The following is a 26,099-nucleotide window of genomic DNA, read 5'->3' on the forward strand; positions in this document are numbered from 1 at the left end:
AAAATATAAATTATTGAATTCAAAGTGTTTAGGTAACAAAATATGTTTCTGCCAATTTCGAACTGGGGACCTTTCACGCGTGAGGCAAACATGAAATCACTACACTACAGATACTACATGAAAAATTTGCGACCATCATCCAATAAAAAAGTATCTTTGACATTCAGTATGGCATGCTAAAATAAACTTTTTATCTGATTGTATTTTTATTGAGCATTTTACCCAAAAATTCATTGTTTTAAAATTCTAAAGCTAAAAGATTGTTTCTGCCCAGTTTCGAACTGGGGACCTTTCGCGTGTTAGGCGAACGTGATAACCACTACACTACAGAAACTGACTCTCGTGAATTCCATCACTATCTAGTCTGGAAGTACAAATGACACATGCTTTTCTTAGAAATATAATTTTTTCTAAACTTTTTTTCCTATTTTCTAATAATTTTGACGCTATTTTTCCACTTTGCATTTCAAGAGGACACATTCACTTATTAATAGTTCTGATCATTGTATTTAATAAAACAATCTATTTTTAATGTATTTTCTGACCAATTTTGAAGGGGAACCTTATGCATATTGGCTAAATGTGAATAATACTACACTACAGGTACTTCATGAATGCAACACCATCCAATATGCATGGTAGAAGGGAAATTGACTTTTTATATTTTGCAATATGATTTTTTGCTTGCTTTTTCATTGAGCAATGCAACAGTATATAGTTATCAAAATATAAATTATTGAATTCAAAGTGTTTAGGTAACAAAATATGTTTCTGCCAATTTCGAACTGGGGACCTTTCACGCGTGAGGCAAACATGAAATCACTACACTACAGATACTACATGAAAAATTTGCGACCATCATCCAATAAAAAATGATCTTTGACATTCAGTATGGCATGCTAAAATAAACTTTTTATCTGATTGTATTTTTATTGAGAATTTTACCCAAAAATTCATTGTTTTAAAATTCTAAAGCTAAAAGATTGTTTCTGCCCAGTTTCGAACTGGGGACCTTTCGCGTGTTAGGCGAACGTGATAACCACTACACTACAGAAACTGACTCTTGTGGATCCCATCACTATCTAGTCTGGAAGTACAAATGACACATGCTTTTCTTAGAAATATAATTTTTTCTAAACTTTTTTTCCTATTTTCTAATAATTTTGACGCTATTTTTCCACTTTGCATTTCAAGAGGACACATTCACTTATTATCAATTCTGATCATTGTATTTACTAAAAAAATATTTTTTGAATGTATTTCTGACCAATTTTGAAGGGGCACCTTATGCATATTGGGTAAATGTGAATAACTCTACACTACAGGTACTTCATGAATGCAACACCATCCAATATGCATGGTAGAAGGGAAATTGACTTTTGATATTCTGCAATATGATTTTTGCTTGCTTTTTCATTGAGCAATGCATTAGTAGATAGCTATCAAAATATAAATTATTGAATTCAAAGTGTTTAGGTAACAAAACATGTTTCTGCCCAGTTTCGAACTGAGGACTTTTCGCGTGTGAGGCGAACGTGATAACCACTACACTACAGAAACTACATGAAAACAGCATCTCCCGCCATCCAATAAAAAATGATCTTTGACATACATTATGGTATTCTGAAATACATTTTTTATATGATTGCATTTTTATTTGGCATTTCAACCAAAAATCCCTTGTTTTAAAATTCTAAAGATAACAGCATATTTCTGCCCAGTTTCGAACTGGGGACCTTTTGTGTTTTAGGCGAATGTGATAACCACTACAATACAGAAACTGACTTTTGAAGATCTCATCACTATGGAGTCGGGAAGTACCATTGGCAAACCGTTTTCATAGAAAAAAATTTTCTAAACTTATTTTTCTATTTTCTAATAATTTCTATGCAATTTTTTCCACTTTGCATTTCAAGAAGACACATTCACTTATTAATTGTTCTGATCATAGTATTTAATAAAAAAAATCTATTTTTAATGTATTTCTAAACAATTTTGAAGGGGAACCTTATGCATATTGGCTAAATGTGAATAATACTACACTACAGGTACTTCATGAATGCAACACCATCCAATATGCATGGTAGAAGGGAAATTGACTTTTGATATTCTGCAATATGATTTTTGCTTGCTTTTTCATTGAGCAATGCAACAGTATATAGTTATCAAAATATAAATTATTGAATTAAAAGTGTTTAGGTAACAAAATATGTTTCTGCCAATTTCGAACTGGGGACCTTTCACGTGTGAGGCAAACATGAAATCACTACACTACAGATACTACATGAAAAATTTGCGACCATCATCCAATAAAAAATGATCTTTGTCATTCAGTATGGCATGCTAAAATAAACTTTTTATCTGATTGTATTTTTATTGAGCATTTTACCCAAAAATTTATTGTTTTAAAATTCTAAAGCTAAAAGATTGTTTCTGCCCAGTTTCGAACTGGGGACCTTTCGCGTGTTAGGCGAACGTGATAACCACTACACTACAGAAACTGACTCTTGTGGATTTCATCACTATCTAGTCTGGAAGTACAAATGACACATGCTTTTCTTAGAAATATAATTTTTTCTAAACTTTTTTTCCTATTTTCTAATAATTTTGACGCTATTTTTCCACTTTGCATTTCAAGAGGACACATTCACTTATTATCAATTCTGATCATTGTATTTACTAAAAAAATATTTTTTTGAATGTATTTCTGACCAATTTTGAAGGGGGACCTTATGCATATTGGGTAAATGTGAATAACTCTACACTACAGGTACTTCATGAATGCAACACCATCCAATATGCATGGTAGAAGGGAAATTGACTTTTGATATTCTGCAATATGATTTTTGCTTGCTTTTTCATTGAGCAATGCAACAGTAGATAGTTATCAAAATATAAATTATTGAATTCAAAGTGTTTAGGTAACAAAATATGTTTCTGCCCAGTTTCGAACTGGGGACCTTTCGCGTGTGAGGCGAACGTGATAACCACTACACTACAGAAACTACATGAAAACAGAAACTCCCGCAATCCAATAAAAAATGATCTTTGACATACATTATGGTATTCTGAAATACATTTTTTATATGATTGCATTTTTATTTGGCATTTCAACCAAAAATCCCTTGTTTTAAAATTCTAAAGATAACAGCATATTTCTGCCCAGTTTCGAACTGGGGACCTTTTGTGTTTTAGGCGAATGTGATAACCACTACAATACAGAAACTGACTTTTGAAGATCTCATCACTATGGAGTCGGGAAGTACCATTGGCAAACCGTTTTCATAGAAAAAAAATTTCTAAACTTATTTTTCTATTTTCTAATAATTTCTATGCAATTTTTTCCACTTTGCATTTCAAGAAGACACATTCACTTATTAATTGTTCTGATCATAGTATTTAATAAAAAAAATCTATTTTTAATGTATTTCTAAACAATTTTGAAGGGGAACCTTATGCATATTGGCTAAATGTGAATAATACTACACTACAGGTACTTCATGAATGCAACACCATCCAATATGCATGGTAGAAGGGAAATTGACTTTTGATATTCTGCAATATGATTTTTGCTTGCTTTTTCATTGAGCAATGCAACAGTATATAGTTATCAAAATATAAATTATTGAATTAAAAGTGTTTAGGTAACAAAATATGTTTCTGCCAATTTCGAACTGGGGACCTTTCACGTGTGAGGCAAACATGAAATCACTACACTACAGATACTACATGAAAAATTTGCGACCATCATCCAATAAAAAATGATCTTTGTCATTCAGTATGGCATGCTAAAATAAACTTTTTATCTGATTGTATTTTTATTGAGCATTTTACCCAAAAATTCATTGTTTTAAAATTCTAAAGCTAAAAGATTGTTTCTGCCCAGTTTCGAACTGGGGACCTTTCGCGTGTTAGGCGAACGTGATAACCACTACACTACAGAAACTGACTCTTGTGGATTTCATCACTATCTAGTCTGGAAGTACAAATGACACATGCTTTTCTTAGAAATATAATTTTTTCTAAACTTTTTTTCCTATTTTCTAATAATTTTGACGCTATTTTTCCACTTTGCATTTCAAGAGGACACATTCACTTATTATCAATTCTGATCATTGTATTTACTAAAAAAATATTTTTTTGAATGTATTTCTGACCAATTTTGAAGGGGGACCTTATGCATATTGGGTAAATGTGAATAAGTCTACACTACAGGTACTTCATGAATGCAACACCATCCAATATGCATGGTAGAAGGGAAATTGACTTTTGATATTCTGCAATATGATTTTTGCTTGCTTTTTCATTGAGCAATGCAACAGTAGATAGTTATCAAAATATAAATTATTGAATTCAAAGTGTTTAGGTAACAAAATATGTTTCTGCCCAGTTTCGAACTGGGGACCTTTCGCGTGTGAGGCGAACGTGATAACCACTACACTACAGAAACTACATGAAAACAGAAACTCCCGCAATCCAATAAAAAATGATCTTTGACATACATTATGGCATTCTGAAATAAACTTTTTATATGATTGCATTTTTATTTGGCATTTCAACCGAAAATCCCTTGATTAAAAATCCTAAAGATAACAGCATATTTCTGCCTAGTTTCGAACTGGGGACCTTTTGTGTTTTAGGCGAATGTGATAACCACTACAATACAGAAACTGACTTTTGAAGATCTCATCACTATGGAGTCGGGAAGTACCATTGGCAAACCGTTTTCTTAGAATTTTTTTTTCTAAACTTATTTTTCTATTTTCTAATAATTTCTATGCTATTTTTTCTACTTTGCATTTCAAGAGGACACATTCACTTATTAATAGTTCTGATCATTGTATTTAATAAAAAAATCTATTTTTAATGTATTTCTGACCAATTTTGAAAGGGAACCTTATGCATATTGGCTAAATGTGAATAATACTACACTACAGGTACTTCATGAATGCAACACCATCCAATATGCATGGTAGAAGGGAAATTGACTTTTGATATTCTGCAATATGATTTTTGCTTGCTTTTTCATTGAGCAATGCAACAGTATATAGTTATCAAAATAAAAATTATTGAATTCAAAGTGTTTAGGTAACAAAATATGTTTCTGCCAATTTCGAACTGGGGACCTTTCACGCGTGAGGCAAACATGAAATCACTACACTACAGATACTACATGAAAAATTTGCGACCATCATCCAATAAAAAAGTATCTTTGACATTCAGTATGGCATGCTAAAATAAACTTTTTATCTGATTGTATTTTTATTGAGCATTTTACCCAAAAATTCATTGTTTTAAAATTCTAAAGCTAAAAGATTGTTTCTGCCCAGTTTCGAACTGGGGACCTTTCGCGTGTTAGGCGAACGTGATAACCACTACACTACAGAAACTGACTCTCGTGAATTCCATCACTATCTAGTCTGGAAGTACAAATGACACATGCTTTTCTTAGAAATATAATTTTTTCTAAACTTTTTTTCCTATTTTCTAATAATTTTGACGCTATTTTTCCACTTTGCATTTCAAGAGGACACATTCACTTATTAATAGTTCTGATCATTGTATTTAATAAAACAATCTATTTTTAATGTATTTTCTGACCAATTTTGAAGGGGAACCTTATGCATATTGGCTAAATGTGAATAATACTACACTACAGGTACTTCATGAATGCAACACCATCCAAAATGCATGGTAGAAGGGAAATTGACTTTTTATATTTTGCAATATGATTTTTTGCTTGCTTTTTCATTGAGCAATGCAACAGTATATAGTTATCAAAATATAAATTATTGAATTCAAAGTGTTTAGGTAACAAAATATGTTTCTGCCAATTTCGAACTGGGGACCTTTCACGCGTGAGGCAAACATGAAATCACTACACTACAGATACTACATGAAAAATTTGCGACCATCATCCAATAAAAAATGATCTTTGACATTCAGTATGGCATGCTAAAATAAACTTTTTATCTGATTGTATTTTTATTGAGAATTTTACCCAAAAATTCATTGTTTTAAAATTCTAAAGCTAAAAGATTGTTTCTGCCCAGTTTCGAACTGGGGACCTTTCGCGTGTTAGGCGAACGTGATAACCACTACACTACAGAAACTGACTCTTGTGGATCCCATCACTATCTAGTCTGGAAGTACAAATGACACATGCTTTTCTTAGAAATATAATTTTTTCTAAACTTTTTTTCCTATTTTCTAATAATTTTGACGCTATTTTTCCACTTTGCATTTCAAGAGGACACATTCACTTATTATCAATTCTGATCATTGTATTTACTAAAAAAATATTTTTTGAATGTATTTCTGACCAATTTTGAAGGGGCACCTTATGCATATTGGGTAAATGTGAATAACTCTACACTACAGGTACTTCATGAATGCAACACCATCCAATATGCATGGTAGAAGGGAAATTGACTTTTGATATTCTGCAATATGATTTTTGCTTGCTTTTTCATTGAGCAATGCATTAGTAGATAGCTATCAAAATATAAATTATTGAATTCAAAGTGTTTAGGTAACAAAACATGTTTCTGCCCAGTTTTGAACTGAGGACTTTTCGCGTGTGAGGCGAACGTGATAACCACTACACTACAGAAACTACATGAAAACAGCATCTCCCGCCATCCAATAAAAAATGATCTTTGACATACATTATGGTATTCTGAAATACATTTTTTATATGATTGCATTTTTATTTGGCATTTCAACCAAAAATCCCTTGTTTTAAAATTCTAAAGATAACAGCATATTTCTGCCCAGTTTCGAACTGGGGACCTTTTGTGTTTTAGGCGAATGTGATAACCACTACAATACAGAAACTGACTTTTGAAGATCTCATCACTATGGAGTCGGGAAGTACCATTGGCAAACCGTTTTCATAGAAAAAAAATTTCTAAACTTATTTTTCTATTTTCTAATAATTTCTATGCAATTTTTTCCACTTTGCATTTCAAGAAGACACATTCACTTATTAATTGTTCTGATCATAGTATTTAATAAAAAAAATCTATTTTTAATGTATTTCTAAACAATTTTGAAGGGGAACCTTATGCATATTGGCTAAATGTGAATAATACTACACTACAGGTACTTCATGAATGCAACACCATCCAATATGCATGGTAGAAGGGAAATTGACTTTTGATATTCTGCAATATGATTTTTGCTTGCTTTTTCATTGAGCAATGCAACAGTATATAGTTATCAAAATATAAATTATTGAATTAAAAGTGTTTAGGTAACAAAATATGTTTCTGCCAATTTCGAACTGGGGACCTTTCACGTGTGAGGCAAACATGAAATCACTACACTACAGATACTACATGAAAAATTTGCGACCATCATCCAATAAAAAAGTATCTTTGACATTCAGTATGGCATGCTAAAATAAACTTTTTATCTGATTGTATTTTTATTGAGCATTTTACCCAAAAATTCATTGTTTTAAAATTCTAAAGCTAAAAGATTGTTTCTGCCCAGTTTCGAACTGGGGACCTTTCGCGTGTTAGGCGAACGTGATAACCACTACACTACAGAAACTGACTCTCGTGAATTCCATCACTATCTAGTCTGGAAGTACAAATGACACATGCTTTTCTTAGAAATATAATTTTTTCTAAACTTTTTTCCTATTTTCTAATAATTTTGACGCTATTTTTCCACTTTGCATTTCAAGAGGACACATTCACTTATTATCAATTCTGATCATTGTATTTACTAAAAAAAATTTTTTAATGTATTTCTGACCAATTTTGAAGGGGGACCTTATGCATTTTGGATAAATGTGAATAACTCTACACTACAGGTACTTCATGAATGCAACACCATCCAATATGCATGGTAGAATTGAAACTGACTTTTGATATTCTGCAATATGATTTTTTGCTTGCTTTTTCATTGAGCAATGCAACAGTAGATAGTTATCAAAATATAAATTATTGAATTCAAAGTGTTTAGGTAACAAAATATGTTTCTGCCAATTTCGAACTGGGGACCTTTCACGTGTGAGGCAAACATGAAATCACTACACTACAGATACTACATGAAAAATTTGCGACCATCATCCAATAAAAAATGATCTTTGACATTCAGTATGGCATGCTAAAATAAACTTTTTATCTGATTGTATTTTTATTGAGCATTTTACCCAAAAATTCATTGTTTTAAAATTCTAAAGCTAAAAGATTGTTTCTGCCCAGTTTCGAACTGGGGACCTTTCGCGTGTGAGGCGAACGTGATAACCACTACACTACAGAAACTACATGAAAGTGGAATCTCACGACATCCAATAAAAAATGATCTTTGACATACATTATGGCATTCTGAAATAAACTTTTTATATGATTGCATTTTTATTTGGCATTTCAACCGAAAATCCCTTGATTTAAAATTCTAAAGATAACAGCATATTTCTGCCTAGTTTCGAACTGGGGACCTTTTGTGTTTTAGGCGAATGTGATAACCACTACAATACAGAAACTGACTTTTGAAGATCTCATCACTACGGAGTCGGGAAGTACCATTGGCAAACCGTTTTCTTAGAATTTTTTTTTCTAAACTTATTTTTCTATTTTCTAATAATTTCTATGCTATTTTTTCCACTTTGCATTTCAAGAGGACACATTCACTTATTAATAGTTCTGATCATTGTATTTAATAAAAAAATCTATTTTTAATGTATTTCTGACCAATTTTGAAGGGGAACCTTATGCATATTGGCTAAATGTGAATAATACTACACTACAGGTACTTCATGAATGCAACACCATCCAATATGCATGGTAGAAGGGAAATTGACTTTTGATATTCTGCAATATGATTTTTTGCTTGCTTTTTCATTAAGCAATGCAACAGTATATAGTTATCAAAATATAAATTATTGAATTCAAAGTGTTTAGGTAACAAAATATGTTTCTGCCAATTTCGAACTGGGGACCTTTCACGCGTGAGGCAAACATGAAATCACTACACTACAGATACTACATGAAAAATTTGCGACCATCATCCAATAAAAAATGATCTTTGACATTCAGTATGGCATGCTAAAATAAACTTTTTATCTGATTGTATTTTTATTGAGCATTTTACCCAAAAATTCATTGTTTTAAAATTCTAAAGCTAAAAGATTGTTTCTGCCCAGTTTCGAACTGGTGACCTTTCGCGTGTTAGGTGAAAGTGATAACCACTACACTACAGAAACTGACTCTCGTGAATTCCATCACTATCTAGTCTGGAAGTACAAATGACACATGCTTTTCTTAGAAATATAATTTTTTCTAAACTTTTTTTCCTATTTTCTAATAATTTTGACGCTATTTTTCCACTTTGCATTTCAAGAGGACACATTCACTTATTATCAATTCTGATCATTGTATTTACTAAAAAAAAAATTTTTCATGTATTTCTGACCAATTTTGAAGGGGGACCTTATGCATATTGGATAAATGTGAATAACTCTACACTACAGGTACTTCATGAATGCAACACCATCCAATATGCATGGTAGAATTGAAACTGACTTTTGATATTCTGCAATATGATTTTTTGCTTGCTTTTTCATTGAGCAATGCAACAGTAGATAGTTATCAAAATATAAATTATTGAATTCAAAGTGTTTAGGTAACAAAATATGTTTCTGCCAATTTTGAACTGGGGACCTTTCACGTGTGAGGCAAACATGAAATCACTACACTACAGATACTACATGAAAAATTTGAGACCATCATCCAATAAAAAATGATCTTTGACATTCAGTATGGCATGCTAAAATAAACTTTTTATCTGATTGTATTTTTATGGAGCATTTTACCCAAAAATTAATTGTTTTAAAATTCTAAAGCTAAAAGATTGTTTCTGCCCAGTTTCAAACTGGGGATCTTTCACGTGTTAGGCGAACGTGATAACCACTACACTACAGAAACTGACTCACGTGGTCCCATCACTATCTAGTCTGGAAGTACAAATGACACATGCTTTTCTTAGAAATATAATTTTTTCTAAACTTTTTTTCCTATTTTCTAATAATTTTGACGCTATTTTTCCACTTTGCATTTCAAGAGGACACATTCACTTATTATCAATTCTGATCATTGTATTTACTAAAAAAATATTTTTTGAATGTATTTCTGACCAATTTTGAAGGGGAACCTTATGCATATTGGCTAAATGTGAATAATACTACACTACAGGTACTTCATGAATGCAACACCATCCAATATGCATGGTAGAAGGGAAATTGACTTTTGATATTCTGCAATATGATTTTTGCTTGCTTTTTCATTGAGCAATGCAACAGTAGATAGTTATCAAAATATAAATTATTGAATTCAAAGTGTTTAGGTAACAAAATATGTTTCTGCCCAGTTTCGAACTGGGGACCTTTCGCGTGTGAGACGAACGTGATAACCACTACACTACAGAAACTACAATAAAACAGCATCTCCCGCCATCCAATAAAAAATGATCTTTGACATACATTATGGCATTCTGAAATAAACTTTTTATATGATTGCATTTTTATTTGGCATTTCAACCAAAAATCCCTTGATTTAAAATTCTAAAGATAACAGCATATTTCTGCCCAGTTTCGAACTGGGGACCTTTTGTGTTTTAGGCGAATGTGATAACCACTACAATACAGAAACTGACTTTTGAAGATCTCATCACTATGGAGTCGGGAAGTACCATTGGCAAACCGTTTTCTTAGAATTTTTTTTTCTAAACTTATTTTTCTATTTTCTAATAATTTCTATGCTATTTTTTCCACTTTGCATTTCAAGAGGACACATTCACTTATTAATAGTTCTGATCATTGTATTTAATAAAACAATCTATTTTTAATGTATTTTCTGACCAATTTTGAAGGGGAACCTTATGCATATTGGCTAAATGTGAATAATACTACACTACAGGTACTTCATGAATGCAACACCATCCAATATGCATGGTAGAAGGGAAATTGACTTTTTATATTTTGCAATATGATTTTTTGCTTGCTTTTTCATTGAGCAATGCAACAGTATATAGTTATCAAAATATAAATTATTGAATTCAAAGTGTTTAGGTAACAAAATATGTTTCTGCCAATTTCGAACTGGGGACCTTTCACGCGTGAGGCAAACATGAAATCACTACACTACAGATACTACATGAAAAATTTGCGACCATCATCCAATAAAAAATGATCTTTGACATTCAGTATGGCATGCTAAAATAAACTTTTTATCTGATTGTATTTTTATTGAGAATTTTACCCAAAAATTCATTGTTTTAAAATTCTAAAGCTAAAAGATTGTTTCTGCCCAGTTTCGAACTGGGGACCTTTCGCGTGTTAGGCGAACGTGATAACCACTACACTACAGAAACTGACTCTTGTGGATCCCATCACTATCTAGTCTGGAAGTACAAATGACACATGCTTTTCTTAGAAATATAATTTTTTCTAAACTTTTTTTCCTATTTTCTAATAATTTTGACGCTATTTTTCCACTTTGCATTTCAAGAGGACACATTCACTTATTATCAATTCTGATCATTGTATTTACTAAAAAAATATTTTTTGAATGTATTTCTGACCAATTTTGAAGGGGGACCTTATGCATATTGGGTAAATGTGAATAACTCTACACTACAGGTACTTCATGAATGCAACACCATCCAATATGCATGGTAGAAGGGAAATTGACTTTTGATATTCTGCAATATGATTTTTGCTTGCTTTTTCATTGAGCAATGCATTAGTAGATAGCTATCAAAATATAAATTATTGAATTCAAAGTGTTTAGGTAACAAAACATGTTTCTGCCCAGTTTCGAACTGAGGACTTTTCGCGTGTGAGGCGAACGTGATAACCACTACACTACAGAAACTACATGAAAACAGCATCTCCCGCCATCCAATAAAAAATGATCTTTGACATACATTATGGTATTCTGAAATACATTTTTTATATGATTGCATTTTTATTTGGCATTTCAACCAAAAATCCCTTGTTTTAAAATTCTAAAGATAACAGCATATTTCTGCCCAGTTTCGAACTGGGGACCTTTTGTGTTTTAGGCGAATGTGATAACCACTACAATACAGAAACTGACTTTTGAAGATCTCATCACTATGGAGTCGGGAAGTACCATTGGCAAACCGTTTTCATAGAAAAAAAATTTCTAAACTTATTTTTCTATTTTCTAATAATTTCTATGCAATTTTTTCCACTTTGCATTTCAAGAAGACACATTCACTTATTAATTGTTCTGATCATTGTATTTAATAAAAAAAATCTATTTTTAATGTATTTCTAAACAATTTTGAAGGGGAACCTTATGCATATTGGCTAAATGTGAATAATACTACACTACAGGTACTTCATGAATGCAACACCATCCAATATGCATGGTAGAAGGGAAATTGACTTTTGATATTCTGCAATATGATTTTTGCTTGCTTTTTCATTGAGCAATGCAACAGTATATAGTTATCAAAATATAAATTATTGAATTAGAAGTGTTTAGGTAACAAAATATGTTTCTGCCAATTTCGAACTGGGGACCTTTCACGTGTGAGGCAAACATGAAATCACTACACTACAGATACTACATGAAAAATTTGCGACCATCATCCAATAAAAAATGATCTTTGTCATTCAGTATGGCATGCTAAAATAAACTTTTTATCTGATTGTATTTTTATTGAGCATTTTACCCAAAAATTCATTGTTTTAAAATTCTAAAGCTAAAAGATTGTTTCTGCCCAGTTTCGAACTGGGGACCTTTCGCGTGTTAGGCGAACGTGATAACCACTACACTACAGAAACTGACTCTTGTGGATTTCATCACTATCTAGTCTGGAAGTACAAATGACACATGCTTTTCTTAGAAATATAATTTTTTCTAAACTTTTTTTCCTATTTTCTAATAATTTTGACGCTATTTTTCCACTTTGCATTTCAAGAGGACACATTCACTTATTATCAATTCTGATCATTGTATTTACTAAAAAAATATTTTTTTGAATGTATTTCTGACCAATTTTGAAGGGGGACCTTATGCATATTGGGTAAATGTGAATAACTCTACACTACAGGTACTTCATGAATGCAACACCATCCAATATGCATGGTAGAAGGGAAATTGACTTTTGATATTCTGCAATATGATTTTTGCTTGCTTTTTCATTGAGCAATGCAACAGTAGATAGTTATCAAAATATAAATTATTGAATTCAAAGTGTTTAGGTAACAAAATATGTTTCTGCCCAGTTTCGAACTGGGGACCTTTCGCGTGTGAGGCGAACGTGATAACCACTACACTACAGAAACTACATGAAAACAGAAACTCCCGCAATCCAATAAAAAATGATCTTTGACATACATTATTGCATTCTGAAATAAACTTTTTATATGATTGCATTTTTATTTGGCATTTCAACCGAAAATCCCTTGATTAAAAATCCTAAAGATAACAGCATATTTCTGCCTAGTTTCGAACTGGGGACCTTTTGTGTTTTAGGCGAATGTGATAACCACTACAATACAGAAACTGACTTTTGAAGATCTCATCACTATGGAGTCGGGAAGTACCATTGGCAAACCGTTTTCTTAGAATTTTTTTTTCTAAACTTATTTTTCTATTTTCTAATAATTTCTATGCTATTTTTTCTACTTTGCATTTCAAGAGGACACATTCACTTATTAATAGTTCTGATCATTGTATTTAATAAAAAAATCTATTTTTAATGTATTTCTGACCAATTTTGAAAGGGAACCTTATGCATATTGGCTAAATGTGAATAATACTACACTACAGGTACTTCATGAATGCAACACCATCCAATATGCATGGTAGAAGGGAAATTGACTTTTGATATTCTGCAATATGATTTTTGCTTGCTTTTTCATTGAGCAATGCAACAGTATATAGTTATCAAAATATAAATTATTGAATTCAAAGTGTTTAGGTAACAAAATATGTTTCTGCCAATTTCGAACTGGGGACCTTTCACGCGTGAGGCAAACATGAAATCACTACACTACAGATACTACATGAAAAATTTGCGACCATCATCCAATAAAAAAGTATCTTTGACATTCAGTATGGCATGCTAAAATAAACTTTTTATCTGATTGTATTTTTATTGAGCATTTTACCCAAAAATTCATTGTTTTAAAATTCTAAAGCTAAAAGATTGTTTCTGCCCAGTTTCGAACTGGGGACCTTTCGCGTGTTAGGCGAACGTGATAACCACTACACTACAGAAACTGACTCTCGTGAATTCCATCACTATCTAGTCTGGAAGTACAAATGACACATGCTTTTCTTAGAAATATAATTTTTTCTAAACTTTTTTTCCTATTTTATAATAATTTTGACGCTATTTTTCCACTTTGCATTTCAAGAGGACACATTCACTTATTATCAATTCTGATCATTGTATTTACTAAAAAAAATTTTTTAATGTATTTCTGACCAATTTTGAAGGGGGACCTTATGCATTTTGGATAAATGTGAATAACTCTACACTACAGGTACTTCATGAATGCAACACCATCCAATATGCATGGTAGAATTGAAACTGACTTTTGATATTCTGCAATATGATTTTTTGCTTGCTTTTTCATTGAGCAATGCAACAGTAGATAGTTATCAAAATATAAATTATTGAATTCAAAGTGTTTAGGTAACAAAATATGTTTCTGCCAATTTCGAACTGGGGACCTTTCACGTGTGAGGCAAACATGAAATCACTACACTACAGATACTACATGAAAAATTTGCGACCATCATCCAATAAAAAATGATCTTTGACATTCAGTATGGCATGCTAAAATAAACTTTTTATCTGATTGTATTTTTATTGAGCATTTTACCCAAAAATTCATTGTTTTAAAATTCTAAAGCTAAAAGATTGTTTCTGCCCAGTTTCGAACTGGGGACCTTTCGCGTGTTAGGCGAACGTGATAACCACTACACTACAGAAACTGACTCTTGCGGATTTCATCACTATCTAGTCTGGAAGTACAAATGACACATGCTTTTCTTAGAAATATAATTTTTTCTAAACTTTTTTCCTATTTTCTAATAATTTTGACGCTATTTTTCCACTTTGCATTTCAAGAGGACACATTCACTTATTATCAATTCTGATCATTGTATTTACTAAAAAAATATTTTTTGAATGTATTTCTGACCAATTTTGAAGGGGGACCTTATGCATATTGGGTAAATGTGAATAACTCTACACTACAGGTACTTCATGAATGCAACACCATCCAATATGCATGGTAGAAGGGAAATTGACTTTTGATATTCTGCAATATGACTTTTGCTTGCTTTTTCATTGAGCAATGCAACAGTAGATAGATATCAAAATATAAATTATTGAATTCAAAGTGTTTAGGTAACAAAATATGTTTCTGCCCAGTTTCGAACTTGGGACCTTTCGCGTGTGAGGCGAACGTGATAACCACTACACTACAGAAACTACATGAAAGTGGAATCTCACGACATCCAATAAAAAATGATCTTTGACATACATTATGGCATTCTGAAATAAACTTTTTATATGATTGCATTTTTATTTGGCATTTCAACCGAAAATCCCTTGATTTAAAATTCTAAAGATAACAGCATATTTCTGCCTAGTTTCGAACTGGGGACCTTTTGTGTTTTAGGCGAATGTGATAACCACTACAATACAGAAACTGACTTTTGAAGATCTCATCACTATGGAGTCGGGAAGTACCATTGGCAAACCGTTTTCTTAGAATTTTTTTTTCTAAACTTATTTTTCTATTTTCTAATAATTTCTATGCTATTTTTTCCACTTTGCATTTCAAGAGGACACATTCACTTATTAATAGTTCTGATCATTGTATTTAATAAAAAAATCTATTTTTAATGTATTTCTGACCAATTTTGAAGGGGAACCTTATGCATATTGGCTAAATGTGAATAATACTACACTACAGGTACTTCATGAATGCAACACCATCCAATATGCATGGTAGAAGGGAAATTGACTTTTGATATTCTGCAATATGATTTTTTGCTTGCTTTTTCATTAAGCAATGCAACAGTATATAGTTATCAAAATATAAATTATTGAATTCAAAGTGTTTAGGTAACAAAATATGTTTCTGCCAATTTCGAACTGGGGACCTTTCACGCGTGAGGCAAACATGAAATCACTACACTACAGATACTACATGAAAAATTTGCGACCATCATCCAATAAAAAATGATCTTTGACATTCAGTATGGCATGCTAAAATAAACTTTTTATCTGATTGTATTTTTATTGAGCATTTTACCCAAAAATTCATTGTTTTAAAATTCTAAAGCTAAAAGATTGTTTCTGCCCAGTTTCGAACTGGTGACCTTTCGCGTGTTAGGTGAACGTGATAACCACTACACTACAGAAACTGACTCTCGTGAATTCCATCACTATCTAGTCTGGAAGTACAAATGACACATGCTTTTCTTAGAAATATAATTTTTTCTAAACTTTTTTTCCTATTTTCTAATAATTTTGACGCTATTTTTCCACTTTGCATTTCAAGAGGACACATTCACTTATTATCAATTCTGATCATTGTATTTACTAAAAAAAAATTTTTTCATGTATTTCTGACCAATTTTGAAGGGGGACCTTATGCATATTGGATAAATGTGAATAACTCTACACTACAGGTACTTCATGAATGCAACACCATCCAATATGCATGGTAGAATTGAAACTGACTTTTGATATTCTGCAATATGATTTTTTGCTTGCTTTTTCATTGAGCAATGCAACAGTAGATAGTTATCAAAATATAAATTATTGAATTCAAAGTGTTTAGGTAACAAAATATGTTTCTGCCAATTTCGAACTGGGGACCTTTCACGTGTGAGGCAAACATGAAATCACTACACTACAGATACTACATGAAAAATTTGAGACCATCATCCAATAAAAAATGATCTTTGACATTCAGTATGGCATGCTAAAATAAACTTTTTATCTGATTGTATTTTTATGGAGCATTTTACCCAAAAATTAATTGTTTTAAAATTCTAAAGCTAAAAGATTGTTTCTGCCCAGTTTCAAACTGGGGATCTTTCACGTGTTAGGCGAACGTGATAACCACTACACTACAGAAACTGACTCACGTGGTCCCATCACTATCTAGTCTGGAAGTACAAATGACACATGCTTTTCTTAGAAATATAATTTTTTCTAAACTTTTTTTCCTATTTTCTAATAATTTTGACGCTATTTTTCCACTTTGCATTTCAAGAGGACACATTCACTTATTATCAATTCTGATCATTGTATTTACTAAAAAAATATTTTTTGAATGTATTTCTGACCAATTTTGAAGGGGAACCTTATGCATATTGGCTAAATGTGAATAATACTACACTACAGGTACTTCATGAATGCAACACCATCCAATATGCATGGTAGAAGGGAAATTGACTTTTGATATCCTGCAATATGATTTTTGCTTGCTTTTTCATTGAGCAATGCAACAGTAGATAGTTATCAAAATATAAATTATTGAATTCAAAGTGTTTAGGTAACAAAATATGTTTCTGCCCAGTTTCGAACTGGGGACCTTTCGCGTGTGAGACGAACGTGATAACCACTACACTACAGAAACTACAATAAAACAGCATCTCCCGCCATCCAATAAAAAATGATCTTTGACATACATTATGGCATTCTGAAATAAACTTTTTATATGATTGCATTTTTATTTGGCATTTCAACCAAAAATCCCTTGATTTAAAATTCTAAAGATAACAGCATATTTCTGCCCAGTTTCGAACTGGGGACCTTTTGTGTTTTAGGCGAATGTGATAACCACTACAATACAGAAACTGACTTTTGAAGATCTCATCACTATGGAGTCGGGAAGTACCATTGGCAAACCGTTTTCTTAGAATTTTTTTTTCTAAACTTATTTTTCTATTTTCTAATAATTTCTATGCTATTTTTTCCACTTTGCATTTCAAGAGGACACATTCACTTATTAATAGTTCTGATCATTGTATTTAATAAAACAATCTATTTTTAATGTATTTTCTGACCAATTTTGAAGGGGAACCTTATGCATATTGGCTAAATGTGAATAATACTACACTACAGGTACTTCATGAATGCAACACCATCCAATATGCATGGTAGAAGGGAAATTGACTTTTTATATTTTGCAATATGATTTTTTGCTTGCTTTTTCATTGAGCAATGCAACAGTATATAGTTATCAAAATATAAATTATTGAATTCAAAGTGTTTAGGTAACAAAATATGTTTCTGCCAATTTCGAACTGGGGACCTTTCACGCGTGAGGCAAACATGAAATCACTACACTACAGATACTACATGAAAAATTTGCGACCATCATCCAATAAAAAATGATCTTTGACATTCAGTATGGCATGCTAAAATAAACTTTTTATCTGATTGTATTTTTATTGAGAATTTTACCCAAAAATTCATTGTTTTAAAATTCTAAAGCTAAAAGATTGTTTCTGCCCAGTTTCGAACTGGGGACCTTTCGCGTGTTAGGCGAACGTGATAACCACTACACTACAGAAACTGACTCTTGTGGATCCCATCACTATCTAGTCTGGAAGTACAAATGACACATGCTTTTCTTAGAAATATAATTTTTTCTAAACTTTTTTTCCTATTTTCTAATAATTTTGACGCTATTTTTCCACTTTGCATTTCAAGAGGACACATTCACTTATTATCAATTCTGATCATTGTATTTACTAAAAAAATATTTTTTGAATGTATTTCTGACCAATTTTGAAGGGGGACCTTATGCATATTGGGTAAATGTGAATAACTCTACACTACAGGTACTTCATGAATGCAACACCATCCAATATGCATGGTAGAAGGGAAATTGACTTTTGATATTCTGCAATATGATTTTTGCTTGCTTTTTCATTGAGCAATGCATTAGTAGATAGCTATCAAAATATAAATTATTGAATTCAAAGTGTTTAGGTAACAAAACATGTTTCTGCCCAGTTTCGAACTGAGGACTTTTCGCGTGTGAGGCGAACGTGATAACCACTACACTACAGAAACTACATGAAAACAGCATCTCCCGCCATCCAATAAAAAATGATCTTTGACATACATTATGGTATTCTGAAATACATTTTTTATATGATTGCATTTTTATTTGGCATTTCAACCAAAAATCCCTTGTTTTAAAATTCTAAAGATAACAGCATATTTCTGCCCAGTTTCGAACTGGGGACCTTTTGTGTTTTAGGCGAATGTGATAACCACTACAATACAGAAACTGACTTTTGAAGATCTCATCACTATGGAGTCGGGAAGTACCATTGGCAAACCGTTTTCATAGAAAAAAAAATTCTAAACTTATTTTTCTATTTTCTAATAATTTCTATGCAATTTTTTCCACTTTGCATTTCAAGAAGACACATTCACTTATTAATTGTTCTGATCATTGTATTTAATAAAAAAAATCTATTTTTAATGTATTTCTAAACAATTTTGAAGGGGAACCTTATGCATATTGGCTAAATGTGAATAATACTACACTACAGGTACTTCATGAATGCAACACCATCCAATATGCATGGTAGAAGGGAAATTGACTTTTGATATTCTGCAATATGATTTTTGCTTGCTTTTTCATTGAGCAATGCAACAGTATATAGTTATCAAAATATAAATTATTGAATTAAAAGTGTTTAGGTAACAAAATATGTTTCTGCCAATTTCGAACTGGGGACCTTTCACGTGTGAGGCAAACATGAAATCACTACACTACAGATACTACATGAAAAATTTGCGACCATCATCCAATAAAAAATGATCTTTGTCATTCAGTATGGCATGCTAAAATAAACTTTTTATCTGATTGTATTTTTATTGAGCATTTTACCCAAAAATTCATTGTTTTAAAATTCTAAAGCTAAAAGATTGTTTCTGCCCAGTTTCGAACTGGGGACCTTTCGCGTGTTAGGCGAACGTGATAACCACTACACTACAGAAACTGACTCTTGTGGATTTCATCACTATCTAGTCTGGAAGTACAAATGACACATGCTTTTCTTAGAAATATAATTTTTTCTAAACTTTTTTTCCTATTTTCTAATAATTTTGACGCTATTTTTCCACTTTGCATTTCAAGAGGACACATTCACTTATTATCAATTCTGATCATTGTATTTACTAAAAAAATATTTTTTTGAATGTATTTCTGACCAATTTTGAAGGGGGACCTTATGCATATTGGGTAAATGTGAATAACTCTACACTACAGGTACTTCATGAATGCAACACCATCCAATATGCATGGTAGAAGGGAAATTGACTTTTGATATTCTGCAATATGATTTTTGCTTGCTTTTTCATTGAGCAATGCAACAGTAGATAGTTATCAAAATATAAATTATTGAATTCAAAGTGTTTAGGTAACAAAATATGTTTCTGCCCAGTTTCGAACTGGGGACCTTTCGCGTGTGAGGCGAACGTGATAACCACTACACTACAGAAACTAGATGAAAACAGAAACTCCCGCAATCCAATAAAAAATGATCTTTGACATACATTATGGCATTCTGAAATAAACTTTTTATATGATTGCATTTTTATTTGGCATTTCAACCAAAAATCCCTTGATTAAAAATCCTAAAGATAACAGCATATTTCTGCCTAGTTTCGAACTGGGGACCTTTTGTGTTTTAGGCGAATGTGATAACCACTACAATACAGAAACTGACTTTTGAAGATCTCATCACTATGGAGTCGGGAAGTACCATTGGCAAACCGTTTTCTTAGAATTTTTTTTTCTAAACTTATTTTTCTATTTTCTAATAATTTCTATGCTATTTTTTCTACTTTGCATTTCAAGAGGACACATTCACTTATTAATAGTTCTGATCATTGTATTTAATAAAAAAATCTATTTTTAATGTATTTCTGACCAATTTTGAAAGGGAACCTTATGCATATTGGCTAAATGTGAATAATACTACACTACAGGTACTTCATGAATGCAACACCATCCAATATGCATGGTAGAAGGGAAATTGACTTTTGATATTCTGCAATATGATTTTTTGCTTGCTTTTTCATTGAGCAATGCAACAGTATATAGTTATCAAAATATAAATTATTGAATTCAAAGTGTTTTGGTAACAAAATATGTTTCTGCCAATTTCGAACTGGGGACCTTTCACGCGTGAGGCAAACATGAAATCACTACACTACAGATACTACATGAAAAATTTGCGACAATCATCCAATAAAAAAGTATCTTTGACATTCAGTATGGCATGCTAAAATAAACTTTTTATCTGATTGTATTTTTATTGAGCATTTTACCCAAAAATTCATTGTTTTAAAATTCTAAAGCTAAAAGATTGTTTCTGCCCAGTTTCGAACTGGGGACCTTTCGCGTGTTAGGCGAACGTGATAACCACTACACTACAGAAACTGACTCTCGTGAATTCCATCACTATCTAGTCTGGAAGTACAAATGACACATGCTTTTCTTAGAAATATAATTTTTTCTAAACTTTTTTTCCTATTTTCTAATAATTTTGACGCTATTTTTCCACTTTGCATTTCAAGAGGACACATTCACTTATTATCAATTCTGATCATTGTATTTACTAAAAAAAAAATTTTTAATGTATTTCTGACCAATTTTGAAGGGGGACCTTATGCATTTTGGATAAATGTGAATAACTCTACACTACAGGTACTTCATGAATGCAACACCATCCAATATGCATGGTAGAATTGAAATTGACTTTTGATATTCTGCAATATGATTTTTTGCTTGCTTTTTCATTGAGCAATGCAACAGTAGATAGTTATCAAAATATAAATTATTGAATTCAAAGTGTTTAGGTAACAAAATATGTTTCTGCCAATTTCGAACTGGGGACCTTTCACGTGTGAGGCAAACATGAAATCACTTCACTACAGATACTACATGAAAAATTTGCGACCATCATCCAATAAAAAATGATCTTTGACATTCAGTCTGGCATGCTAAAATAAACTTTTTATCTGATTGTATTTTTATTGAGCATTTTACCCAAAAATTCATTGTTTTAAAATTCTAAAGCTAAAAGATTGTTTCTGCCCAGTTTTGAACTGGGGACCTTTCGCGTGTTAGGCGAATGTGATAACCACTACACTACAGAAACTGACTCTTGCGGATTTCATCACTATCTAGTCTGGAAGTACAAATGACACATGCTTTTCTTAGAAATATAATTTTTTCTAAACTTTTTTCCTATTTTCTAATAATTTTGACGCTATTTTTCCACTTTGCATTTCAAGAGGACACATTCACTTATTATCAATTCTGATCATTGTATTTACTAAAAAAATATTTTTTGAATGTATTTCTGACCAATTTTGAAGGGGGACCTTATGCATATTGGGTAAATGTGAATAACTCTACACTACAGGTACTTCATGAATGCAACACCATCCAATATGCATGGTAGAAGGGAAATTGACTTTTGATATTCTGCAATATGACTTTTGCTTGCTTTTTCATTGAGCAATGCAACAGTAGATAGTTATCAAAATATAAATTATTGAATTCAAAGTGTTTAGGTAACAAAATATGTTTCTGCCCAGTTTCGAACTGGGGACCTTTCGCGTGTGAGGCGAACGTGATAACCACTACACTACAGAAACTACATGAAAACAGAATCTCACGCCATCCAATAAAAAATGATCTTTGACATACATTATGGCATTCTGAAATAAACTTTTTATATGATTGCATTTTTATTTGGCATTTCAACCGAAAATCCCTTGATTTAAAATTCTAAAGATAACAGCATATTTCTGCCTAGTTTCGAACTGGGGACCTTTTGTGTTTTAGGCGAATGTGATAACCACTACAAAACAGAAACTGACTTTTGAAGATCTCATCACTATGGAGTCGGGAAGTACCATTGGCAAACCGTTTTCTTAGAATTTTTTTTTCTAAACTTATTTTTCTATTTTCTAATAATTTCTATGCTATTTTTTCCACTTTGCATTTCAAGAGGACACATTCACTTATTAATAGTTCTGATCATTGTATTTAATAAAAAAAATCTATTTTTAATGTATTTCTGACCAATTTTGAAGGGGAACCTTATGCATATTGGCTAAATGTGAATAATACTACACTACAGGTACTTCATGAATGCAACACCATCCAATATGCATGGTAGAAGGGAAATTGACTTTTGATATTCTGCAATATGATTTTTTGCTTGCTTTTTCATTAAGCAATGCAACAGTATATAGTTATCAAAATATAAATTATTGAATTCAAAGTGTTTAGGTAACAAAATATGTTTCTGCCAATTTCGAACTGGGGACCTTTCACGCGTGAGGCAAACATGAAATCACTACACTACAGATACTACATGAAAAATTTGCGACCATCATCCAATAAAAAATGATCTTTGACATTCAGTATGGCATGCTAAAATAAACTTTTTATCTGATTGTATTTTTATTGAGCATTTTACCCAAAAATTCAATGTTTTAAAATTCTAAAGCTAAAAGATTGCTTCTGCCCAGTTTCGAACTGGTGACCTTTCGCGTGTTAGGTGAACGTGATAACCACTACACTACAGAAACTGACTCTCGTGAATTCCATCACTATCTAGTCTGGAAGTACAAATGACACATGCTTTTCTTAGAAATATAATTTTTTCTAAACTTTTTTTTCCTATTTTCTAATAATTTTGACGCTATTTTTCCACTTTGCATTTCAAGAGGACGCATTCACTTATTATCAATTCTGATCATTGTATTTACTAAAAAAAATGTTTTAATGTATTTCTGACCAATTTTGAAGGGGGACCTTATGCATATTGGATAAATGTGAATAACTCTACACTACAGGTACTTCATGAATGCAACACCATCCAATATGCATGGTAGAATTGAAATTGACTTTTGATATTCTGCAATATGATTTTTTGCTTGCTTTTTCATTGAGCAATGCAACAGTAGATAGTTATCAAAATATAAATTATTGAATTCAAAGTGTTTAGGTAACAAAATATGTTTCTGCCAATTTCGAACTGGGGACCTTTCACGTGTGAGGCAAACATGAAATCACTACACTACAGATACTTCATGAAAAATTTGAGACCATCATCCAATAAAAAATGATCTTTGACATTCAGTATGGCATGCTAAAATAAACTTTTTATCTGATTGTATTTTTATGGAGCATTTTACCCAAAAATTAATTGTTTTAAAATTCTAAAGCTAAAAGATTGTTTCTGCCCAGTTTCAAACTGGGGATCTTTCACGTGCTAGGCGAACGTGATAACCACTACACTACAGAAACTGACTCACGTGGTCCCATCACTATCTAGTCTGGAAGTACAAATGACACATGCTTTTCTTAGAAATATAATTTTTTCTAAACTTTTTTTCCTATTTTCTAATAATTTTGACGCTATTTTTCCACTTTGCATTTCAAGAGGACACATTCACTTATTATCAATTCTGATCATTGTATTTACTAAAAAAATATTTTTTTGAATGTATTTCTGACCAATTTTGAAGGGGGACCTTATGCATATTGGGTAAATGTGAATAACTCTACACTACAGGTACTTCATGAATGCAACACCATCCAATATGCATGGTAGAAGGGAAATTGACTTTTGATATTCTGCAATATGATTTTTGCTTGCTTTTTCATTGAGCAATGCAACAGTAGATAGTTATCAAAATATAAATTATTGAATTCAAAGTGTTTAGGTAACAAAATATGTTTCTGCCCAGTTTCGAACTGGGGACCTTTCGCGTGTGAGGCGAACGTGATAACCACTACACTACAGAAACTACATGAAAACAGAATCTCCCGCAATCCAATAAAAAATGATCTTTGACATACATTATGGCATTCTGAAATAAACTTTTTATATGATTGCATTTTTATTTGGCATTTCAACCGAAAATCCCTTGATTAAAAATCCTAAAGATAACAGCATATTTCTGCCTAGTTTCGAACTGGGGACCTTTTGTGTTTTAGGCGAATGTGATAACCACTACAATACAGAAACTGACTTTTGAAGATCTCATCACTATGGAGTCGGGAAGTACCATTGGCAAACCGTTTTCTTAGAATTTTTTTTTCTAAACTTATTTTTCTATTTTCTAATAATTTCTATGCTATTTTTTCTACTTTGCATTTCAAGAGGACACATTCACTTATTAATAGTTCTGATCATTGTATTTAATAAAAAAATCTATTTTTAATGTATTTCTGACCAATTTTGAAGGGGAACCTTATGCATATTGGCTAAATGTGAATAATACTACACTACAGGTACTTCATGAATGCAACACCATCCAATATGCATGGTAGAAGGGAAATTGACTTTTGATATTCTGCAATATGATTTTTTGCTTGCTTTTTCATTAAGCAATGCAACAGTATATAGTTATCAAAATATAAATTATTGAATTCAAAGTGTTTTGGTAACAAAATATGTTTCTGCCAATTTCGAACTAGGGACCTTTCACGCGTGAGGCAAACATGAAATCACTACACTACAGATACTACATGAAAAATTTGCGACCATCATCCAATAAAAAAGTATCTTTGACATTCAGTATGGCATGCTAAAATAAACTTTTTATCTGATTGTATTTTTATTGAGCATTTTACCCAAAAATTCATTGTTTTAAAATTCTAAAGCTAAAAGATTGTTTCTGCCCAGTTTCGAACTGGGGACCTTTCGCGTGTTAGGCGAACGTGATAACCACTACACTACAGAAACTGACTCTTGTGAATTCCATCACTATCTAGTCTGGAAGTACAAATGACACATGCTTTTCTTAGAAATATAATTTTTTCTAAACTTTTTTTCCTATTTTCTAATAATTTTGACGCTATTTTTCCACTTTGCATTTCAAGAGGACACATTCACTTATTATCAATTCTGATCATTGTATTTACTAAAAAAATATTTTTTGAATGTATTTCTGACCAATTTTGAAGGGGGACCTTATGCATATTGGGTAAATGTGAATAACTCTACACTACAGGTACTTCATGAATG

At 31.7% G+C, this 26,099-nt stretch overlaps 36 non-coding genes across 36 annotated transcripts; all 36 read right to left on the reverse strand.

The window, feature by feature from the left end:
* Positions 1-261: 261 nt before the first annotated feature.
* TRNAV-AAC (transfer RNA valine (anticodon AAC)) lies at positions 262-334 on the reverse strand. The gene has a single exon. It is a non-coding gene; the product is annotated as a tRNA-Val (tRNA).
* Positions 335-984: 650 nt separating this feature from the next.
* TRNAV-AAC (transfer RNA valine (anticodon AAC)) lies at positions 985-1,057 on the reverse strand. Its single transcript has one exon. It is a non-coding gene; the product is annotated as a tRNA-Val (tRNA).
* Positions 1,058-1,487: 430 nt separating this feature from the next.
* TRNAV-CAC (transfer RNA valine (anticodon CAC)) lies at positions 1,488-1,560 on the reverse strand. The gene has a single exon. It is a non-coding gene; the product is annotated as a tRNA-Val (tRNA).
* An 868-nt stretch (positions 1,561-2,428) lies between these two features.
* On the reverse strand, positions 2,429-2,501 carry TRNAV-AAC (transfer RNA valine (anticodon AAC)). The gene has a single exon. It is a non-coding gene; the product is annotated as a tRNA-Val (tRNA).
* Positions 2,502-2,932: 431 nt separating this feature from the next.
* On the reverse strand, positions 2,933-3,005 carry TRNAV-CAC (transfer RNA valine (anticodon CAC)). The gene has a single exon. It is a non-coding gene; the product is annotated as a tRNA-Val (tRNA).
* An 868-nt stretch (positions 3,006-3,873) lies between these two features.
* Positions 3,874-3,946, reverse strand: TRNAV-AAC (transfer RNA valine (anticodon AAC)). Its single transcript has one exon. It is a non-coding gene; the product is annotated as a tRNA-Val (tRNA).
* A 431-nt stretch (positions 3,947-4,377) lies between these two features.
* TRNAV-CAC (transfer RNA valine (anticodon CAC)) lies at positions 4,378-4,450 on the reverse strand. Its single transcript has one exon. It is a non-coding gene; the product is annotated as a tRNA-Val (tRNA).
* An 867-nt stretch (positions 4,451-5,317) lies between these two features.
* Positions 5,318-5,390, reverse strand: TRNAV-AAC (transfer RNA valine (anticodon AAC)). The gene has a single exon. It is a non-coding gene; the product is annotated as a tRNA-Val (tRNA).
* A 650-nt stretch (positions 5,391-6,040) lies between these two features.
* Positions 6,041-6,113, reverse strand: TRNAV-AAC (transfer RNA valine (anticodon AAC)). Its single transcript has one exon. It is a non-coding gene; the product is annotated as a tRNA-Val (tRNA).
* A 430-nt stretch (positions 6,114-6,543) lies between these two features.
* Positions 6,544-6,616, reverse strand: TRNAV-CAC (transfer RNA valine (anticodon CAC)). Its single transcript has one exon. It is a non-coding gene; the product is annotated as a tRNA-Val (tRNA).
* An 868-nt stretch (positions 6,617-7,484) lies between these two features.
* TRNAV-AAC (transfer RNA valine (anticodon AAC)) lies at positions 7,485-7,557 on the reverse strand. The gene has a single exon. It is a non-coding gene; the product is annotated as a tRNA-Val (tRNA).
* A 646-nt stretch (positions 7,558-8,203) lies between these two features.
* TRNAV-CAC (transfer RNA valine (anticodon CAC)) lies at positions 8,204-8,276 on the reverse strand. Its single transcript has one exon. It is a non-coding gene; the product is annotated as a tRNA-Val (tRNA).
* An 868-nt stretch (positions 8,277-9,144) lies between these two features.
* Positions 9,145-9,217, reverse strand: TRNAV-AAC (transfer RNA valine (anticodon AAC)). Its single transcript has one exon. It is a non-coding gene; the product is annotated as a tRNA-Val (tRNA).
* A 648-nt stretch (positions 9,218-9,865) lies between these two features.
* On the reverse strand, positions 9,866-9,938 carry TRNAV-AAC (transfer RNA valine (anticodon AAC)). The gene has a single exon. It is a non-coding gene; the product is annotated as a tRNA-Val (tRNA).
* Positions 9,939-10,367: 429 nt separating this feature from the next.
* On the reverse strand, positions 10,368-10,440 carry TRNAV-CAC (transfer RNA valine (anticodon CAC)). Its single transcript has one exon. It is a non-coding gene; the product is annotated as a tRNA-Val (tRNA).
* An 869-nt stretch (positions 10,441-11,309) lies between these two features.
* Positions 11,310-11,382, reverse strand: TRNAV-AAC (transfer RNA valine (anticodon AAC)). Its single transcript has one exon. It is a non-coding gene; the product is annotated as a tRNA-Val (tRNA).
* A 430-nt stretch (positions 11,383-11,812) lies between these two features.
* TRNAV-CAC (transfer RNA valine (anticodon CAC)) lies at positions 11,813-11,885 on the reverse strand. The gene has a single exon. It is a non-coding gene; the product is annotated as a tRNA-Val (tRNA).
* Positions 11,886-12,753: 868 nt separating this feature from the next.
* On the reverse strand, positions 12,754-12,826 carry TRNAV-AAC (transfer RNA valine (anticodon AAC)). Its single transcript has one exon. It is a non-coding gene; the product is annotated as a tRNA-Val (tRNA).
* A 431-nt stretch (positions 12,827-13,257) lies between these two features.
* Positions 13,258-13,330, reverse strand: TRNAV-CAC (transfer RNA valine (anticodon CAC)). The gene has a single exon. It is a non-coding gene; the product is annotated as a tRNA-Val (tRNA).
* An 867-nt stretch (positions 13,331-14,197) lies between these two features.
* On the reverse strand, positions 14,198-14,270 carry TRNAV-AAC (transfer RNA valine (anticodon AAC)). The gene has a single exon. It is a non-coding gene; the product is annotated as a tRNA-Val (tRNA).
* Positions 14,271-14,917: 647 nt separating this feature from the next.
* Positions 14,918-14,990, reverse strand: TRNAV-AAC (transfer RNA valine (anticodon AAC)). The gene has a single exon. It is a non-coding gene; the product is annotated as a tRNA-Val (tRNA).
* A 429-nt stretch (positions 14,991-15,419) lies between these two features.
* TRNAV-CAC (transfer RNA valine (anticodon CAC)) lies at positions 15,420-15,492 on the reverse strand. The gene has a single exon. It is a non-coding gene; the product is annotated as a tRNA-Val (tRNA).
* An 868-nt stretch (positions 15,493-16,360) lies between these two features.
* TRNAV-AAC (transfer RNA valine (anticodon AAC)) lies at positions 16,361-16,433 on the reverse strand. Its single transcript has one exon. It is a non-coding gene; the product is annotated as a tRNA-Val (tRNA).
* A 648-nt stretch (positions 16,434-17,081) lies between these two features.
* TRNAV-AAC (transfer RNA valine (anticodon AAC)) lies at positions 17,082-17,154 on the reverse strand. The gene has a single exon. It is a non-coding gene; the product is annotated as a tRNA-Val (tRNA).
* A 429-nt stretch (positions 17,155-17,583) lies between these two features.
* TRNAV-CAC (transfer RNA valine (anticodon CAC)) lies at positions 17,584-17,656 on the reverse strand. The gene has a single exon. It is a non-coding gene; the product is annotated as a tRNA-Val (tRNA).
* An 869-nt stretch (positions 17,657-18,525) lies between these two features.
* TRNAV-AAC (transfer RNA valine (anticodon AAC)) lies at positions 18,526-18,598 on the reverse strand. Its single transcript has one exon. It is a non-coding gene; the product is annotated as a tRNA-Val (tRNA).
* A 430-nt stretch (positions 18,599-19,028) lies between these two features.
* TRNAV-CAC (transfer RNA valine (anticodon CAC)) lies at positions 19,029-19,101 on the reverse strand. Its single transcript has one exon. It is a non-coding gene; the product is annotated as a tRNA-Val (tRNA).
* Positions 19,102-19,969: 868 nt separating this feature from the next.
* TRNAV-AAC (transfer RNA valine (anticodon AAC)) lies at positions 19,970-20,042 on the reverse strand. The gene has a single exon. It is a non-coding gene; the product is annotated as a tRNA-Val (tRNA).
* Positions 20,043-20,473: 431 nt separating this feature from the next.
* Positions 20,474-20,546, reverse strand: TRNAV-CAC (transfer RNA valine (anticodon CAC)). Its single transcript has one exon. It is a non-coding gene; the product is annotated as a tRNA-Val (tRNA).
* An 868-nt stretch (positions 20,547-21,414) lies between these two features.
* TRNAV-AAC (transfer RNA valine (anticodon AAC)) lies at positions 21,415-21,487 on the reverse strand. Its single transcript has one exon. It is a non-coding gene; the product is annotated as a tRNA-Val (tRNA).
* Positions 21,488-22,135: 648 nt separating this feature from the next.
* TRNAV-AAC (transfer RNA valine (anticodon AAC)) lies at positions 22,136-22,208 on the reverse strand. Its single transcript has one exon. It is a non-coding gene; the product is annotated as a tRNA-Val (tRNA).
* Positions 22,209-22,637: 429 nt separating this feature from the next.
* Positions 22,638-22,710, reverse strand: TRNAV-CAC (transfer RNA valine (anticodon CAC)). Its single transcript has one exon. It is a non-coding gene; the product is annotated as a tRNA-Val (tRNA).
* Positions 22,711-23,579: 869 nt separating this feature from the next.
* TRNAV-AAC (transfer RNA valine (anticodon AAC)) lies at positions 23,580-23,652 on the reverse strand. The gene has a single exon. It is a non-coding gene; the product is annotated as a tRNA-Val (tRNA).
* Positions 23,653-24,300: 648 nt separating this feature from the next.
* Positions 24,301-24,373, reverse strand: TRNAA-AGC (transfer RNA alanine (anticodon AGC)). The gene has a single exon. It is a non-coding gene; the product is annotated as a tRNA-Ala (tRNA).
* A 430-nt stretch (positions 24,374-24,803) lies between these two features.
* TRNAV-CAC (transfer RNA valine (anticodon CAC)) lies at positions 24,804-24,876 on the reverse strand. The gene has a single exon. It is a non-coding gene; the product is annotated as a tRNA-Val (tRNA).
* Positions 24,877-25,744: 868 nt separating this feature from the next.
* TRNAV-AAC (transfer RNA valine (anticodon AAC)) lies at positions 25,745-25,817 on the reverse strand. Its single transcript has one exon. It is a non-coding gene; the product is annotated as a tRNA-Val (tRNA).
* Positions 25,818-26,099: the final 282 nt, after the last annotated feature.

The sequence above is a fragment of the Pseudophryne corroboree genome, chromosome 4 (genome assembly GCF_028390025.1).
Source record: "Pseudophryne corroboree isolate aPseCor3 chromosome 4, aPseCor3.hap2, whole genome shotgun sequence".
Lineage (NCBI taxonomy): Eukaryota > Metazoa > Chordata > Amphibia > Anura > Myobatrachidae > Pseudophryne > Pseudophryne corroboree.